The following is a 19,091-nucleotide window of genomic DNA, read 5'->3' as shown; positions in this document are numbered from 1 at the left end:
CATTATGTATATGCAAATACTCCAACAAGATCTGAAAACATCAGAAACAGTACTGGTTCCAAGTTTTTCAGATAAAAGATAACTCAACCTGTCTCTCCAGTGTCACATTGAAAGTTAAACTGTCTCAGTGTTCCACTGAGGGTTAAATGAAAAAAATGCATGCAGAGGACTGAGCACGGTTTCTAAGGCATGTCTTTGTACATTTTGGCTATTCTCTCTTTCCATAAAAAAAGTTCTTAAGCTCTTATTCTATTTCAGATATCATAAAAATTCCTGGGGATTTAGTGAAGATAAAGAAGATATGGTACTCTGCCTCATGAGCCTTAAAATCTGGTGGTAAGAGCTGTGAATGATAATAAGGACAATAATAATAATAGTATGATTATTTATAAACGTTAAGAGTGATGAGAGTCAGCGGAGAGGGGACAGAGGCTTCCTGAAGGGAAAGCGAGGAGGAGATGGATGAGAGAGGTTCTTGGGCGGAAGAATTGGCCAGGCCTGAAAGCAGATGGAGAGTGGGTGTGGAGGAAGGGGGAGGAGCCCAGGATACAGCGCAGGTCCCCAGCTCTGGTGACAGAGTGATTTTGTTAATAAAGATCAGGAATACATGGGAAGGAGCTGGTGGTGTTCAGTGGAGCAGGGAGATGGGTTTGATTTTTGAATTTTCAGGGGGAGGTGAGCAGTAGGTCCACAGATGGGGGAGAGTTCCAGATTGGGATGGAAGGTTTGGAAAGTGTTTGTGGGGGTGGAGTGTGGAAGCAGACGGGATCCCGTAGGTTGAGCAGGTAGCACTTCAGAGAGGGCTCAGGGCAGATTGCACTTCATCATATTGAATGACTTGATCCCCCATGACTTAGCTGTGTGGACTCTCTAAGTCTCATGTATCCTGTTGGAAAATGGGGAGAGAGCCACATGCCATGAAATCTGTGGACGTGGATGACCTCAGGGGCTGGACCCACCTCAGTGGCAGCACTCACCCCTCCATCCCCCAGCAGAGGTCATGTGCCCCCGCCCCACTGCAGCAAGCTGGGTGGAGGCCTTGGCTGCTTGTTGGGGCTGGGCCAGGAGAGTCTGGTAGGCATGCAGAGAGATAAGTGCATCACCAGGCGCTGGGACAAATCAGAGCCAACCAGGGCAAAGGCAAACATACGTCAGAATCAGAAAGATAACCAGGCACCTGTTAGAGCAGCCTGGGCAGCAGGAATCAGGAGAAAGCTGACGACCCGTGCCTGGGGAGGAACAGAAGCTCCCAGGCTGAGCACCTACCCTGATCCAGGTGGGTCCAGTGCTTAGGTTATTACCATAAATTCTCACAAGCCTCCAAGACAGGCACTTTATTATTATCTCATCTCAGAGGTGAGGACGTCGAGGCTCAGAGAGGTGAAGCAACACAGCCATTAAGGGACAGGGCTGGGATTGGGACCTGGCTGTGACACCTTGACAGTAATGCTGGAGCCAGAGACACAGAGGAGATGGCAGCCGGCCCTCAGTCCTCTCCTCGAGCATTCTCACTCACCAGCTGCTGCCACACTTCTACCATTTGAGCTTCAAAGATCTTAGCATCTCTTGAAGGGCCAGGAGAATTCTGAAGAGACCTAAATGGCTATGTGATCCTGGGCAGATGGCCTTGCACTCTGGAGTCAGTTTCCCCAAGGGCACAATTTAGGGTTGAGACAGATGGTGCTGGAGGGGCCCTATGCTCTGGCGTTGCAGGATCCCATGATTCTAAGCTCTGGAGTCAGCCACCCCCACCGCCACCAGAGCCAGATGGCAGGAGGCAGAGGGAGTGGGCGACGGGAGGGGGCAGGGCTCTCCGACTCCCTGCAGGGGCCTCGCCTCACTCTATCCCTGCTTCTGTTTTGCTGCATTTGACAGTGGCCACGGTTTCCAGGAAAGAAGAGAGAGGCGGAAAAGTTAACTTTCCGCCACCCACACAAATATTTTTGGCTGGCGTTGTCTTTGGGCTGCCAAGCCAGGAGGGAGGGGTTGGCAGGAGCACTCCAATTCAAGCCTCCCTCCCCTGGAGGGAGGACTCCCAACCCCGCTGGAAGATGTGGGCAGGCCCTGCACAGGCCTGAGCCCTGGAACACCCACCCTTGGTGCCCAGGACCCAGTGATAATGGTAACTGCCACTTCCAAGTGCTAGGCCAGCCCCTGACCATACACTCCTGTGAGGCAGGTGGATGAGCACGGTCCACAGATGAGGAAACTGAGGCACGGGGAGGAAAACACAGGGGTGAGGGGCAAAGCGGGGTGTGAGTCAAGGTTGCTGGGATCTGGGCTCCACCTACTGCTCTCTGGCTGTGGACTCTGTCTCCAGGGGTCCCCACAGCCCCTAAGGCTGCTGAGTTGGATGGCAGGCCCATCAGTGTGAGCCAGTCCCCTCCGTAGGCAAGAGAGGACCACCTCTGGTCTCAGCAGAAGTGGAGAGGGTCCTTCCAAGCTCTGGTTCCATTTCTACCCCCTTGCATACCCCTCATCTGACCCTAAAGCTCTAAAACTCCTGAGCTTTGGCAGCCAGGGCTGGTAGAGCCCTCAGAGCTGCTGATCTCATCTCAGAAGGGAACTCTGAGCCCAGGTTATATAAGGCAGGCTCTGGGGCACCGGTTGTAGCACCAGAGGCACAGCTGAGCATCAGAGGCCCCATGGTCTGAAGGCCTGACGGGACATGCTTAGAGGCTTCTGTTGTTGGCTTCTGGATGGGTGGGCCCAGGGATCGTGGCCTTGAGACCCTCACATTCTTTCCAGGGCTTCTTTTGGAGTGGGGGAAGGGCACTGGCTTGGAGTCAGACACAGGTTCTAATTCCGACTCCACCATCCGGTGGCTGCCTGATCCTGGGCCAGTGCCTTATTTTTCTGAGCTACAGTTTCTCTGCAGAACAGGGTTTGAAATGAGGCCTACTTCCCAGGGTTGTTGCAGGGATTAATAGAGAAAACATAGGCTCATTGCAGCACCTAGCAGGGCAGGAGAAAGCACTGCTGTGTGCTCACCCGCTGGGCTCCGTGGGCACTTGGGGAGCTGCTCCTTGGAGCCTGTGCTCAGGCTGCAGTGAGCACAAAGCATGTCCCGCCTCCCTCAGGTGCCCCACAGGCGGGAAGAGCATGGATATTGCTGCAGAGGAAGCTAAAGGGAATGAGGAGCTCTGAGCAGCAGGGCACAAATAGGTACATGACAGGGGTCGGCCATGGAGTCCTTGTTTTATCTCTCTTGTGGCCCCGCTGGGTCATGCTAGGGAAATCACAGCATCTGATTTCACACATGGAAGACAAAAGTAGGCTGAGAGGAGAGAAGTAGCCAATTCACTCCTTCCAAGGCCCTTCTGCCAGAATTCTCCCTACCTGACCTCCCTCCACCTATAGTTTTCTTCCTTGTCTCTATACTATTACAGTCTGACCCCTTTTCCCAAAGTGCAGCTCTGAATGTGTTGCTCACCTGCTCAAGAGCATCCCGTGACTCCCCACTGCTCACAGAATAAAATCATGTTAACAAAGGGAAATGCGAATTTAAAGGCAGATTTCATGATTCTTGATTGAGGGGAATGAAGGAGGGTTTCCTCAGGAAGAATACCTATCAAGGCCCAGGGAAAACAAGAAGGCAGGGCCACTGGGGATAAATCCAGTGTAGAGAGTCTGAGGCAGCAGCATGTTTGAAAAGATGAAGAGAATTAGGGCTAAGAGAGAAGGGGACCAGATCGTGACGGGCTTGGATGACCTGGACTCTCTCCTGCTGGCTGAAGAGAGATGATGAAGAGACTGGGCAAGAGTGTCCCATGGGTGGGGGCTGAAGGCAGTGAGGCCAGAGCAGATAGCAGGAGGCTGAAGCAAGGGCTGGCCTAGAGGGATCCCTGGGAGAGGAGAAGGTTGGGGCAAGCTCCTCAGCACCTGGAACAGTGCCAGGCGGATAAAACAATGACGATGATCGTAGCTGATGGCCATGAACGTGTCCTATGTCAGGTGCTATTCCAGACACTGAGTGTGCGTGAACTCATCGGATCCTCATCACGAGCCTGGAAGGAAGGTGCTATTATTATCCCCATTCTACAGATAAGGAAGTCAAGCTTCCAGGCCTGCCAAGCTCACCCAGAGAGCGTGGCCAAGTCCGGCCTCATATCCTGATCCTGATTGTCTGGCTCCAGATATCACTCATCTACCAGCCTGCATTGTCCCAGCCACAATGAATAAATGAGAGGATGGATGAATGAAGAGAAGGAGGGGAAGATGGAAGGATGGAAGGTGGGGAAGGAGGATTCTCTCCAGAACCTTGTAGGCACCCATTAAGTGAAACAAGGAATGTGGAGAAACCAAGGTAGAGCTGTTTCTGTATCCCTCGGTCAAAACGGTCGCCCCAGGGACTGAAGTAGCTCAGAACAGGTTCAGATGCCTCAGGGCGCCTCTGCCTTCCCCCCACTGCCAGCAGCAGCGTTAGCCTGAGGGTGTGCGAGGGGCAGTGTCTGGCCTGTCCAGTTGCTCCTGCCACTGGGAAGAGAACTTGAGCTGTCCTCAAGGATCCGATTTGAGAGGACGCTCCTCCTGTTCCTCTCCCAAGGGAAGGACAGGAGGCGAGGGAGGGGCTTCCTTCTACCTGGTGCCCAAGGTAAGATCCCAAGCCCGTCCCCACACTAGCACTGCCAAACACAAGGGAACTCAGCCTCTGCCACTTCTTTGCTATGCATTCCTGCAAGTGTCACCTCCTGTCACTGGGCCTCTGTCTCCCCAATTGGAAAAGCCCGTGGCTGACGGGAGCAGAGGCAGCCAGGGTTGATGCTGCTCCTGACTCCTCCCGGCACCTGCCCCCACGCCCTGTCTTCCAAGGGATGAGTGCAGTCACAGAGGGATGCACGAGTGGTGACCCCACATTGCCAACCCAGCTCCTCATCCTGCAGGATAAACTGAAGGACGCTGGCCTCTTCCCTCCCTGTTTCAGCAGCCTTCAGCCTCTACATTCGGCAGCACAGCCCACCGGGACCCCTCCTCCTCCTCCCTTCTTCCCTCCATTCCTGTCCACGTCCTGCAGCAGAAGGGGCCAGTGTTGGATGGGCAGTGTGTGGAGCCGGGGGAGCTCCCCCAGGGAGCAGCAGAAAACCCTCTCTGGCACGAAGGGCCGAGAAGAACTCCCGGTTGGCCCTCTGGGTGGGCTCGAGAGCCCCGCGTGCCAGCCAGGTCTCAGCTCAGCCTCACGAGAGCTGAGCAACTTTGGATGAGTCGTTTCATCTCTGTGAATGTCAGATGCCCTCTTGGCAGCACGGGGGACTCAGCCATTCATTTATCCCCTCGTTCACTCAGCACACACTCACCCAACGCCTGCTCTATGCCGTGGCTATTTTCAGCGCTGGCAGTACACAGTGAACAAAAGAGAAAGAAACCCTGCCCACGGGAAGCTCACATGTTAGTTGGGATGGACAGATAATAAATAAATAAGAAAGCATATCAGATGGTGCTAAATGGCATGGAAAAATAATTAAGCAGGAAAAAAGATGGGCGGGGAGGCGGGGTGCTGTGGATCACCACCGTAGAGGAAACCATGAGAAACCTCGACAGATGTCTTTCTGGGCTTTGCTTGGCATGTGTATTTCAAGTTCGCTATTATGTTAAATTCTCATATGCAACTGTTACAAACATAAAATCAATATTAGGTAGCAAACTCAGAAACGTAAGCCCTGAAAATTCCCCGGGAGTTGTATTTTTTTTTTAATATCTTTATTTTATTTATTTATTTTTATGTGGTGCTGAGGCTCAAACCCAGTTCCTCTCGTGTGTGTGTGTGTGTGTGTGTGTGTGTGAGAAGCACTCTACCACTGAGCCACAACCCCAGCCCCAGGGGAGGTGAGTTTTATGCTAATATGTCGATTATACAATTGCTCACCACTGTAGAACCTTCTATTGCGCGATGACTATGCTGACCATTTAGGATATGATGTTTTTGTAATCTCTCCATAAACATATTGTTTCATATATGAGCATTTTTTTTTCTTGAGAATATTCTCTTCCAAGTTCATTACATTGATAGGGCATCTCCTGAAGAATGACTTCGTACTGGGAAAGTTAAATAAGTACTCAACGAGATGGTGCGATTGTCATTGTCACAAAAATTACTTTGGTGAGGGGGTGACTCAGGACACAATAAGAACAAAAGCTGCCACCTGTTGAACATGCCAGTGTGCTGGGCACTGTACTGGCACACAGTGTCAAATGTGACCTTGTTGATTCCTCACAGTAGCATTCTGGGATTACCTACTACCATTCCCAATTAACAGATGAGGGAAGAGAGACTCAGGGATGGAGAACCTTTGCCCCTGTCCAGAGCAAGGAAATGACCAACCTGGAACCTGACAGGTGCCTGGGACAAGGAGTAGTCCTTGGGGTTCCCCATTTCATGCTGCACAAAGAACACACGTCACTTTGGCATGGCTCTGCCACACCCTCTATGACTCTGGTCACATCCCTCCATTCCTGGATCACTGTGACCCCCCACCGTACAATCACAGGGCTGGGCTTGAATCTCGAAGCCCCCTTCCAGCTCAGGATTGCCTGTGGAACCTGGCACCTGGGGACTTGAGCCCCATCCAAAGGGACTCACGGAATCCAGCTTGTTCACAAATCACCTAAGTCCCCTGCACGTCACATCTATTTCTGCCCCGCTGGGTTTATAAATACTTGGACCAGGGAACCAGCTTCAACAGAACTGGAGGAACTGAAGTCATGGCTATAAATACAGGCCTGAGGCTGGCTGGGGTCCGGTGGGTTATGGCAGGTCCAAGGCCATCCTGGGAAAGCACACCCAGGGGTCTCCTCCTGACTGAGGGAGGAAATGGAGCCCAGATAGGGAGGGACTTGCCCAAGATGAAGGGGCCAGTGAGGGTCAAGGGTGGGCATGGAGCATAAGGCCCCCAACTCTCAGGCTATTACAGCCACCCTCACCCTGTGCTATGGGCTCAAATGGGGGTTAGCCCCACTGGAACCAGAGCATGAGAGTATGATTGAAGTTTCTGATACTTTTGCTGATGCCATATTTCATCTGTTGTATATGTTGGGGTTCTCAAATATTTCATTAGCTAAAAGATTCTAGGATAAAACATCCAGAGAATTCCTAACCATTTCTCCCACCCACCTGATAGGACTGAGGCTACCATGCTGACTCCTCAGAAAATCTTTTCCCACCTCTGCACCTAGGGGGTGTCACTTGGTGGCTTAGCATAGGCGATGGTGGGAGTAGTTACACCATGGAAACGGGCAGATGATGAAAACCAAGGCCCTTGTTTTCCCTAGAGCACCCGCTGTGGTGTTTATCAGCACGGCACTGCTTAAAACCCTGGCCAGCGAATCCCAAGCAAGCTCGTGTCCTGGAGGTCTGAACTTGAGCCAGTTCCTTGACCTCGCTAAGCCTCATGGGTAATGGGAACCCATACCACACCTGTATCACACCTATGGTGAGGACTACCTGAGTATGTGCCCCAAGGGATAGTACAAGGTTCCCAAACTTGCTCACACATTAAAACCACCCAGGGATCTTTGATATGTTCCCAAACCACTGCCACACCTAGAGGAGTTTAATCATAACCTCTGGGAAGAGGATCTGGCCACTGGCAGATCCTCGTGTGCAGACGGCTTTGGGAGCCACTGGTTCTTTGCAAGCACTCTTTGGCTCTCCTAGGACCACAGACAGGAGGGGACAGTGCAGACCCTACATCCCTGCTCCATTTATTAATTCATGGGGTTTCCATTAAAAAAAAATCAACATTAAGGGTCTGGGGTTGTGGCTCAGCAGTAAAGTGCTCGTCTAGCACGTGCGAGGTGCTAGGTTTGATCCTCAGCACCACATAAAATAAATAAAATAAAGGCATTGTGTCCAACTACAACAACAAAAAAATATTAAAAAAAAACAACATTAAAGATAAGTGGGTGTTTGTTTGTTTGTTGTTCCCCTGTTAAAGTCCTAGCTGGCTGCAGGCATGCAGGAACCTGAGAAGGAGAGGTCTCTGTCCCCTCCCTTGCAGCTGTGGACCTGGTCACCAGCACAGCCCAGAGCAGATGGGCCTCAGGCTCAGATCCCCCAGGAGGCCTCACTTCATTGTGGTACCCGGCTGGCCAGCAGGGATATGAGGGGTCTCGATCAGCTTCTCTTCCCCTCTTAGAGAGTCAAGCTGGGTCTTCTCAACCCACAGGCCAAAGGTTCATGAAGTTGGCTGAGCCTAGGAGGCATCAAGCTCTTGGCCTGGAGGATTAAGACTAGGGACATCAGTGTACAGTTTATGCCAAGGGCTTGGCACCTCTACCCAGCGTCTTCCTGGACCAACAACAACCAGTGGTAAAAATAATCATACAAGTGGATGACATTTATTGGGTTCTTCCTGTGCCCCAGGGTATTCCACAGTAAGGACCCTGAAAGGCCATACAGTATGAACTGTGCTGTCCATAGCCACATGTAACATAAGCACTTGAACTGTGGCCAGTTGGAGTCAAGATGTGTGTATAAAAAATACACACCATATTCCCAAGGCTTAGTATAAAAAGGACAGTTTAAAATGTCTCATGAATAACTTTTACAAGTTTATTGCTTGTTGAAATGATGTTATTTGGTTTTTAAATAAATGCATTATTAAAAAATGATTTCACTGACTTTTTATAAAACCTTTTAGTGTGACGGCTAGAAACTAAAGTTACATATGCAGTCATATTATATTTTGGTGGCTACCACTGGTACAGAGCCCAGGGGTGTATGCTGTCTGATGCCACACCCCTGGGCTTCAAATCACATTCTGCATTCTGCCATTTACCAGCTGAGAGACTTTGGATGGGTCATATGACCCCTGCCTCTCCAATTTCTCATTTGTAAGAGTTAGATGATAACAGTACCTACTTCTCACAGCTGTGGCGCAGGTTCAACTGTGCTGGGCATGGAGAAAGACTAGGACCAGGGCCAATAGCACACACCTGTAATCCCAGTGGCTCGGGAGGCTGAGGCAGAAGGATCACAAGTTCAAAGCCAGCTTCAGCAACTTAGCAAGGCGTTAAGCAACTCAGAGAGACCAGCGTCTCTAAATAAATTGCAAAAAAAGGCTGGGGATGTGGCTCAGTGGTTAAGCACCCCTGGGTTCAATCCCCAGTGCCAAAAAAAAAAAAAAAAAAAAAAGATTAGGACCCAGGACCACATGGTACCGGTAGGTGATTTTCTTAGATTGTCACATGTCCCAGTAGATACAGAGCTCCCTTCACCAGTGGGGAACAAGCAGAGCCTGGGAAGGACGTCATCAGCTTTCCCTGGGCAAAGTCCAAACAAGGAACCTGGGACTTTGCACTGGGCAATGGTCTTTGAGGATGGCATCCAGCAGACATGCTAGGCAGGAAGGCTGGCCTCCGCCCCTGCTGGCCTCTGCCCCTGCTGGCCTCCACCCCTGCTGATATCCACCCCTGCCTGGCATCTGCCACTCATCCTCCCTTACCTGCCTCGTGCCCTTTTCCCTTCCCTAGATTTTATTCAGCCCATCTGAACGGGATAAACCCCTACAGGTCCCACTGGGCCAGCATCCCACAGGATGCTGGGGAGGACAGAGGGAAGGCAGCTGTGCTCCTGCCTTCAATCACTCTAGAAGGGACAGGAGGGCATGATGCAGGGACTTGAGTGTCTTTGATCAAGGTAGGAGGTGACAAGGCTGTGAGCAGCCACTTAACCATTGGCCTCAATTTCCTCATCTGTAAAATGGGGCCATGGACTGTGCCGGCACCCAGGCCCTGTTACAGGAATGAAATGAGCAGATGCAGGAAAAGCCAGACACCACTCGAGGCCCAGGGTCGGGCTGGGGAAGACTGTTATTCCATGCCCTGTGGGTGGACCGTGGAGGTTTCCTCAGCCATCCATGCATTGGGCAAGTCGTTTTGGAACATGGACTGCAGGCAGGGAGTGCTCTGAGAGCTGGGGGCCCAGGGCGGGGCCCGTCCTGCACTGCAGAGTGCTGGGAGGAGGGCAGGGGAGACGAGCTAGGAGGCTGCTACCCCTGCCAGGTAACCTTAGAAAATGAAAAGTACTCCCAAGGCGGCAGGGCAGGAGGACAGTGTCACTTCCTCCTCTGGTCCGGCAGCCACCGGGTCCCTAGACCTACTCCACTGCTGGCCTGGTATCTAGTAGGTGCTCAATAAGTGCATGAGAACAGATTGCAAACAAGAAACGTCCTGGGGTGTGGGAAAGAGAGGGGCAGATTCTTCCTGGACGCCTTCTCGGATGGGGGAGTCAGATTTTCTGTCCCCCGGTACCCTGCCAGGCTGGGAGCCGGGAGCCAGGGCTGCAGACCTGCTCTGCCACCTCCTGGGAGCCCTCCGACTTCAAGACAGCTCCCTCAGTCGCCGCAGTTTGCTCTTCCATAAAGTGAGGAGGTAGACAAGGTGCTCACCAAGGGCTCCCCGACTTTGGGAGTCTGGGGATCTCCCCTGCCTAAGACCCTGTCCTGGTCCTGGGGCAGGGGGACAGTGGAATGGGCATGTGAGCAGAGGCCGTGCGGCACACGCAGACTGGAGGTGGCAGGGCCTGGCCAGGTCTCCCCAGGGGGCAGGCGTCCTCAGCATGGAGCATGGAGAGAGCCAGGAGTCGGGAGTCACGGACTCAAGGTGGTGAAATGTTGGGACAGGTCAGGAGCAAAGCCGTGACAGTTGGACCCCTTTCACTCAGACACCCAACCCCAGCTTGTTCACCTGTGGGTGAGGGAGAGCAGACTCAGGCATTCCATCTGTAGAATCCCCCCCTTTTATTCGTACTGGGGATTGAACCTAGGGGTGCCTCCCCACTGAGCCACATCCCCAGCCCTTTTTCATATTTTATTTAGAGACAGGGTCTCACCGAGTTGCTGAATCTGACTTTCAACTTGAGATCCTCCTGCCTCAGCCTCCCAAGGCACTGGGATTACAGACATGTGCTACTGTGCTGCTAAATTCCCTTTTCTATAAAGGTGACATCTTCCTCCTGGAGGCTCCCCATTCCCACCACTGACAATCCCATCCTCAGAGGATGTCCACAACAACTCACCCCTCTTTTCTTTTTCCTCCCTCCTCCCTCCAGCTAAACCTCAGTACCCTTGCCAATTCCATACCTTAAAGAATTTTCAGAGCCCTTCACATGCTCTTCCTGCTCCCTGCAATCAGCCCCCTTTGTCAGTTTCTCAGAAGTGAACGGACGGAATACAACATTCCAGGAAAACCAAGCCTGCACAGGGTATGGCTAGACCATGACCTCCCTTCTTCTGAGACTTCTACCTTTATTAATACACCTAACATCACACTAGTGTTTGTTTTCTTGTTTGTTTCTTCTTCTTCTTTCAATAATTCCATCCTTGCTAGATCTTACTATGGTCCACAAAGACCTCACCGTACAATTGGTATTCTTATGCCATATCTTCCACATTCCATATCTGTGCAGTTGGCATTTTTAGCCCAATGGAGGACTTGACAAATATTTTAGTTAATTTGACTCCCTGTAGGCAAAGTCTCTCAGTAAGGGATGAAGACGAGACTCAAGCTTATCAAAAGAAGAGCTCCCCCCCCACCACCCACCAGGCCAAAACAAAATAATAGGAGAGAAATGTGTTGGGTCAACTGTTCCCGACTTACTATTAAGGAAGCTCAGTTGGGCAATGTCCAGCCGAGAAAACAAGATACTGGACGGGTCAGGTCCAGGGGCCAGGTGCAGCCCCCGGGCTGGGGCAGGTAGAGGAGAGCAGCCTGGGGCAGAGGCTGCAGGAGGAGGCGTGGGGCGCGGGCCGAGCTGCAGGCCTGAGAGTTCCTCCCTCCGCCTCCCCCACTCCTCTTCACTGAAGCCTCAGCTTGGCACACACCAAGACGTCCTGTCCCCATCTGTCCATGCTCTGTGACCAAGGGCAGGTCACTCCCCACCCTGGGCCTGAGAAAGGTCAGATTCTATTGCTTCTTCACAGGGAGCCATGGCAGAGGTGAACAGCTGTTCCCGAGCAAGAGCCTGGTGCCCCAGAGAGTGGAACGGTCATCAGTCTGTACACCAGTCTGCGTGTGGGTCTACACGCACATGTGTGCACTGCGTCTATGTGTGCACATGTGTTTCTGGTGCCATGTTTTGGAGTAGCTGCTAAACAAACTGTGTAACCCTAGGAAAGTTGATTTCCCTCTCTGAGCCTCAGTTAAGGCTAATCTCAGTGCTCACCTCATGGGGATCATGAGGATTAAATTAGTCCATATCAGAGAGGAGTTAGAGTCTGGCACAGGGTAGGGGCTCACTACACGGTGGGTGTTCTCCTTACTGCAGTGAAGGGATTGACCTGGTACCAATTGTTGGCACGAAGGGCAGGAGGAGATTGAGCAGGAAGGAGCTTCAGAAACCCTCAGCCTGGCAGCGGCCCTCCAGCATGGAGCCTCTTCACTGTGTGTCTGTGCATGTGTGTGAGTGTCTGCACGTGGGTCTGCATGTGCACGTGTGCATTGTGTTTTACCTGTGCATGTCTGTTTCTATGTGTATCTGCATGTGCATGTGCATGTCTCTGAGTGGCTGTGTCTGCATCCGTGTGTCCACGTGCGCATGTTCGGTCCACACGTACCTCTATGCCTCGACCATACATGCGTCTGTATGTGCACCTGTGTAACTGTCGTCCTGCGTGTCTATGATTGTGCACGTGTGTGGTGTGTGTGTGTCTGAATCTGTGTGTATCTCTGTAAATATGTGTGTGGATCTGTGTGTCTGTGATGTTGGTACATCTGTACGCCTGGGTGTAGCTGTATGTTTGTGTCTTTGGGTGTCTCTGTGTGTGTGTCTGTGTGATGGGCACATCTGTTGGTGTGTGTGACTGTGTGTACACACACTCAGTGGTGGGGAGTGGCCCTGGTGGTGGCTGGGCTGGGCCAAGCACCCCAGTGAGCGAGCTCCAGCCTTTCTGTTTGCTTTCCTCCTTTTCTTTCCGGTTCCCCTTTAACCCATTGCAGCTTCCAGGGAGCAGGAGGGAGCAGCCGCCAGGGAGCTCCCGGCCCTTCCGCCCTCTCCGCAAGGTCTTCTCACCTCCCTTCTCTGGTCCCCGCTGAGACTCAGTTTCCCTAGCTTCCTCCTTCTCTTCATACCCTTCAGGTCAGCCCTGTCCCCTCTGCCCGCTCTCAGTGACAGTGAGGAGCTCCCTGTGACCACCTGCCACCGCAGGAGGCTCGAGGCAGAACATTGCAGGAGGCATTCTTTATGGCAAGATTCAAGACCCCAAAGGGCCCCACTGGGGGTCCCAGAGTCTCTGGGCGCCTGGCCTCACTGCTGACAAGGGCTGAGCCGACAGGGGACTATGCAGGGGATCAGTTTGAGGAGCCAACTCCTCCAGGTCCCCGTTCAGCTAGTGTTTGCGGAGCACCTAACGGTGTGCCCAAAGCTTTCGGTGGGCTCATTTCGCCTCCTTAGCCGCTGTGGGGTGGGTGCAGCCCCTGCTCAGCTCTCCAGATGAGGAAACCGAGACTCGGGCGCTCAGTAACCTGCTGGAAGTCACCAGCCAGCAGGGGCAGGGCTGGGACTGGACCGGCCTGGGAAGGAGCTGGCACTCTTCCCTCATCCTGCCCAGGGCTGGCGTCTCCCTGTGCCTCTGTGGGTGATGCTCACCTCCCTCCTGAAGCTGGCGGAGCTAATGGTGGGACTGATGATACCTCGGGCTTCTGCTTACCCGGGGCCAGCCACAGCGTGTGCCAGGGCTTCTCTACTGTGCCCTCGTGACCCTTCCTGACGACCCATTTCACAGGTCGGGAAAGGAGAGCTCGGGGACACGCAGAGCCTGGCAAGCCCCACAGCTGTGCCCGAGTGCAGAGCCCGTTCACTGGACTCCGTTCTGCTTTTTTATTTCTTCCTCACATGACAGCAAACTTCCGTCTTCCTTTGCCTGAGGTTGAAACTGTCACCAGTAGGAGCAGTGGGACTTTATAGGGACACTCCCTTGTCAACCAGTCCACACGGCCTCTACCAAACCCAGGAAAGCAGAATCAAGATGAAATCTAAGGAAGTGGGCGTCCAGTGTCACTGTGGGTGGGTCACCCTGGGGGACTCCGACCGCCGCTCCCTCTGAACCCCTTGCGCAGCAGCCCGCTGCGGCCGACTCCCTTACTTCATGGTAGCGTGAACGGCTCCATCTTCTACATGGTGTTTCCTTGGGGAGGAGCCGCCATTTCAGCTCCCATGTTCCCACTCCCTGGCCAGGCAGACCTCTATAATGATGACCAAGCCGCCCAGGGCAGCATCAAGCCCATCTCCGTTTGCCCTTGGCCTTGGGTGTAGCTGTTGGTGGTTCAGCAGGACTCACAAGGACACCGAAGGCCAGTTCGATTGTTAAGTTCCATAGGCAGGGACTGTGCCCCTGACCCTGGCCAGCTGCTTCCTCAAGGTTTAAAATAGCTGGCACGGCCCCTCCGGGAACATAGGCCTAAGGAGTGTGGGCAATTTCCATGCTTCAGGGAGCCCAACCCCCAAACACAGGTTTTTTTTCCAACCAGAGAAAGTACCCATCTGGAGGAACAAGAATCCTCAAGGCAGAGCTAGAGAATCACTTCAGCCTGATCAAGGACAATGACGCCTGAGGTCAGAGAAAAGAAGGGCCAGAGAGGGTAAGGAGCTTGCCCAGGATCACACAGCATGTTCGCAGCAAAGTTAAAATGAACCTATCCCTGATCCCTGGTCTCGTTACTTGGAACCTGCTACCTCCCAAAAAGGGGTCATGAATTCACCCCCGGCCAAGAGTGCTATTCATGTCTTTGAACTTTCACATCCCTGCCTGTTACAGGATGAGACAAGAAAGAACAGTTCTACAAGTTGCCCCTTCAGCCCCAGAGCAGAACAGGGCTCCTCTAAGGAGCTGGTAATGAAACATCACCAGGGAAGATCCACACGCAAGCAACCATCAAGAAATAATAACAGCCACCACGAACCACGCAGGAGGGAGAGGGCTGTGTCCTCAAGGTGGCAGCTCCGACAAGTTCAGCCTGGAGAAGTGATTTTTCCCTCTGCCAAGGGTGGGGGGGGGCGTCCAATAGCCCCTGACCCCTCCAGTGAACCCCACCTGGGCCAGTCCTGGATGGGCAGATAGATTGCAGCCAGGTGGCCCGAAGCCCAGGCTGAATGGCAGGAAAGGCGAGAGCCAGGGTGGCCTCCCAGCTACCCACCACCCCTACAATTCAAACCACGGCTGAGGCTGGACAAAGCACTTGAACATTTTACTCAGAGGACACTCTCTTTCCCAAGCTCCTGCCTTTAACCTTGTACATCTGACCCCCCAGCTCTGCTCGGACCACCCCTGCCCCTTCCCACACAGCATATGCCACACACTCCCAAGGTGGTAACTGGGCTCTCTACTCTGTAATCACAGAGTTACTGGGCTGCTAATTTGTGGGGGCCAAGAGACAGTCTACACAGCAGATCATACCCCCTGGCCCTAGACAGCCAGAACCAACACTTTTCTTGCAGGGAGGAGAGGGTATTGGGGATTGAACCCGGGGGTACTCTACCACGGAGCTGTATCTCCAGCCCTTTTGATTTTTTTGGACATGGTCTTGCTAAGTTACCCAGGCTGGTCTTGAACTTGTGATCCTCCTGACTCAGCCTCCCTAGTGACTGGGATTACAAATGTGCACCAACACACCCAGCAGCCACACCCTTAAAAAAACGTTTGAAATGGCGAAAGCATGAAGAGAGCCCAAGGCCACAATGGACAGGACCCAGAGGACTTTCTACTGGTCTCTAGGCTTCATTCGTCTGAGCAATTTAAATCTACTCACTGGTTGGACTTTATGCTACTTCTATATTTGCCCTCAATGTGGGTAAAGTAGCACACATTCCTTGTTAAAACGAAAACTCACAGTCCACAGGGCGCCGCAGACGAGCTGCCAGAGGTGTGCCGACCGGGCTTCGGAAACACCACCCTGGCCCAACCCTGCCAACAGCGAGGGGAAAGGGGGCCGGGATGGGAAGGGACCTGTCCAACATCCACAGCAAGTCACTGGCAAGGCCACCAACAGAACCAGCTCCCAGCAAGGCTCATTCTTTAGGGAGTGATTCTCCAGGGTCACCTGGGCCCCTCAGGAATGAGTCCATTTGCCAGGGAACCTGAGCACAGGCCCCCCAACTTTCCCCGACTCCCAGGAATCCCTCAGGATGGGTCTGGACACCCCCACTCCCCGCCACGGTCTCCCTGACAGCGGTGGGCAAGTTGTCCCTTGCTCGGGCTTGGTTTCCTCACCTTCCAGGGCTACAGTGACGACGCCAGACTCCTGGAAGGCAGAGGACTACGCTGCAAACCAGGAAAGCAGATGTGGAAGATGGGATCGACCTCACCCCCTCGCTCTGCTTCTCGGCGTCTCCCTCTGGGAGGTGGGCAGAGACCATGCAGGTGCGAGGAGACGGACTGGGCTGGAAGGAAGGGGACAGAGGGGATCGTGGGTGGGAGGCAGCCCACACCGGGGTCCCACCCACTCAGCTGGACTGTCGCCGCCTCCCCCAGGCAGCCAGCAGACTCCCAAGTTCTAGGTGACAGGTAGGAGTCTGCCCAGCACTTGTGCCACAGGAGGCCAAGAGGGAGGCCACACTGGCCCAGTGAGTGGGGACACTCCTCCAACCTGCAAATGGGCTCATGTACGTAGACATGTGCATGTGTACACACACACGCACACACACATGCACACATGCACACATGCACACACGACAGACATCCCCGACACTCCTGGACACACTCTCGTGGTACAAAGGCAACGACCCCAAGCCGCCGGCACAGCCCCTCACCCACTCCGGGGCACACATGGGGCCATCCTGCCTCTCGCTCCCCCCAGTCCCCAGCCCCAGGCCTGGCGGCGTCCTTGTCCCGCTGCCTGGGAGACACATGTGGTTTCAGTTAGCGGCAGAGCGGGCATTTCCGTCCCAGACAGCGGAGCCCTGCCAGGGCCCCAGCCCCACTGGAGCCCTCGAGAAGGGCCACTTCAGCCCTCACTCCCCACTGGCCATCCCAGGGACCCTCAGCCCCTCTCCCCTGGAAGACTGTGCCATCCCTTCCTGCAGTCACCCCTCACCTGGAGCCAGACTCCGCACCCACTCAATGGGGACCGGCTGTGCCCAGCCTGCGTCCACGGCTGCCCCGCTGCTGCCCGCCAGCCTCCTCACTCCCGCTCTGTCTCCAGCAGGCTGAAGGGATGGGAGGAGGGCAGGGTGTCAGGGGGCGGGCGGGAGGGAGGGGAGGGGGCGTGTGGAAATGAAACTTTAATAACAGAGCCCCTTTTGTTTCCGAACATATGGGATATTTCATACATACTGAAGACATTAGCCGTCTATATTTTTAAGGGCTCGGGCTAAAGGATGAATAAATACAGCCCATATTCTGCTCAGCAAACACACATGCAGGGCGCTGACTTCTGGAGCATTTCAAACCCAAAGAAAAAGCCTCCAGTGACACGGGACACTTAAAAATAAATATGCTTCCAAACCTCGGGCTCGGCTTGCCCCCGCTCGGAGCCACCTGGAAGCCCTGGGGCTCCGTTTCCCCCATAGCACTCCCCCACCAAGCTCCTACACCTTCTGCTCCATGTGGGAAAGAAGTCCCTGGATTCAGCCCCCCTCTCCCAATTTCTTTTTCCAGGACCCCAGACCCCCATCCCATCCCAGAGCGTCAAAGTTCCAAGAGAGCCTGGAAATCTGTGTTCCTCATTACAGAAACCGGGGGGCCAAGGCGCAGAAAGGGGCAGGGACTTGCCTGAGGTCACACAGCCAACAAATCAGGATCTTGGGCCAAGGGGCAGTGCTTCTTCTTTCGACAGGAGGCATCCCCCACTTCCTCACCTCGGGGGTAAAGGTGGGGAGACCCCAGGGCCTTGGAAGGAAGACCAGCGTGTGGGCTGGGAGCGTGCCCGCCTGCCTTTCCCACTGGTGTACTGCTCTGGGCACCCCCCAACTCCGGGCACCCATCCAAAGACGACGTCAGCAGGGCTGGGAACTGGGCCGGCCCCAGGAAATCCCCTTCAGGCCTGCAGATCCCAACAGGCCGAGAGGCCTCAGGTGCAAGAGCCTCCTTCCCTGACAGCTCCACTCCTGGTCCTCTGGTGCCCTCCATCTGTCCTCCGGGAAGGAAAACAGACGCCCAGAGGAGAATGGACCTTCAAAGTCACGCAGCAAGACGACAGCAGGCAGAAAACTGAACCCGGATCTTCAGGCCTATGCCTGGGGCCTGGCTTTCTTGCTAAGCAGATCTCCAATTCTCTCCAGCTGGGACCGCTTCCGCCTGGTCTGCACAGAGTCCCCCCACCATGTCTAGCCATCCTCCAGAGGTGGCCCTAGCTCCCTCCTCCTGTTCACGCGCATTCAGTCTCATTTTACTGTCCAGTGTGCACTTCCTAAGCGGGTAGCGCGGCACTTAGAAAGTGTTCATTAAAAACACAAATCCTAGAGGATGCCGATAGGGACTGAGTTTTTGCTGTGCCTAAGTCTGTGCCCGGCATTGAGGCTGCGAGTTACCTTGAGATGAGCCCGCAGCTCCCCACGCTCACAGTGTGGATGTCACCTCCATCTTCAAGGGTGGCTGCTCAGGGATCCTCCACTCACACTTTGCCGTGGGCACCGCAGTCACTCCCATCAGGGGCAACTGAGGCTCAGAGCGCTGCAGAGCTCCTCAGGCCACAGGGGTGGTGAGCGACAGGCTGGGCCGCCAGCCAGGTCCCGAGTCTGGAGCCGGTGCACATGACCTTCTTGTGGCTCACTTATTGTTTGTCCCCAGCCTTGGGCCTAGAACTGCACAGCACCTCTCTGAGCCTCTCTACGAGTCATAGCCCTGCCAGGCAGAGCGCCCCCAAGCCCTTCATGGAAAGGGGCCACTGGCACAGGAGCTGGACACCTGGCTTTTTGGCCTCTTGGGCAGCCATCGAGCTGTGAGTGGTCCCTTCTCTGAGGACGTGGTTTTTCTCATGGATGAAGCAGAGAGAACCCATTTCGCCAGCAACAATCACATGACACAAGGATGGGTGAAGGGCTTGGCCCGGTACGTGGTGATTTCCCTGTCTGGGATCTCGTGATAGATGGATCCTAGCACTAATTCTGTCTGGGTTCCAACAGGCCCCGACGGGCCTCCTTGCCCATGGGTGGCCCTGCA

At 54.0% G+C, this 19,091-nt stretch overlaps 1 protein-coding gene across 4 annotated transcripts in view; it reads right to left on the bottom strand.

Moving 5' to 3' along the window:
• Synpo (synaptopodin) overlaps nucleotides 1-18,562 on the bottom strand; it is a 56,235-nt gene extending 37,673 nt beyond the window's left edge. Inside the window, exons 1-3 of one of the 4 annotated variants that reach the window (XM_005324155.5) lie at nucleotides 17,703-17,879; nucleotides 17,026-17,137; nucleotides 16,203-16,372 (exon numbers count right to left, since the gene is read on the bottom strand). The gene's annotated coding sequence lies outside the window, so the exon portion shown is untranslated. Of the gene's footprint in view, nucleotides 1-16,202; nucleotides 16,373-17,025; nucleotides 17,138-17,698; nucleotides 17,880-18,460 lie in introns of those variants that run through there. The other 3 variants (XM_078047854.1, XM_078047845.1, XM_078047852.1) reach the window with 3 other exon arrangements.
• Nucleotides 18,563-19,091: the final 529 nt, after the last annotated feature.

The sequence above is a fragment of the Ictidomys tridecemlineatus genome, chromosome 1 (assembly GCF_052094955.1).
Source record: "Ictidomys tridecemlineatus isolate mIctTri1 chromosome 1, mIctTri1.hap1, whole genome shotgun sequence".
NCBI lineage: Eukaryota > Metazoa > Chordata > Mammalia > Rodentia > Sciuridae > Ictidomys > Ictidomys tridecemlineatus.
This window is presented reverse-complemented; position numbering and strand designations above follow the sequence as displayed.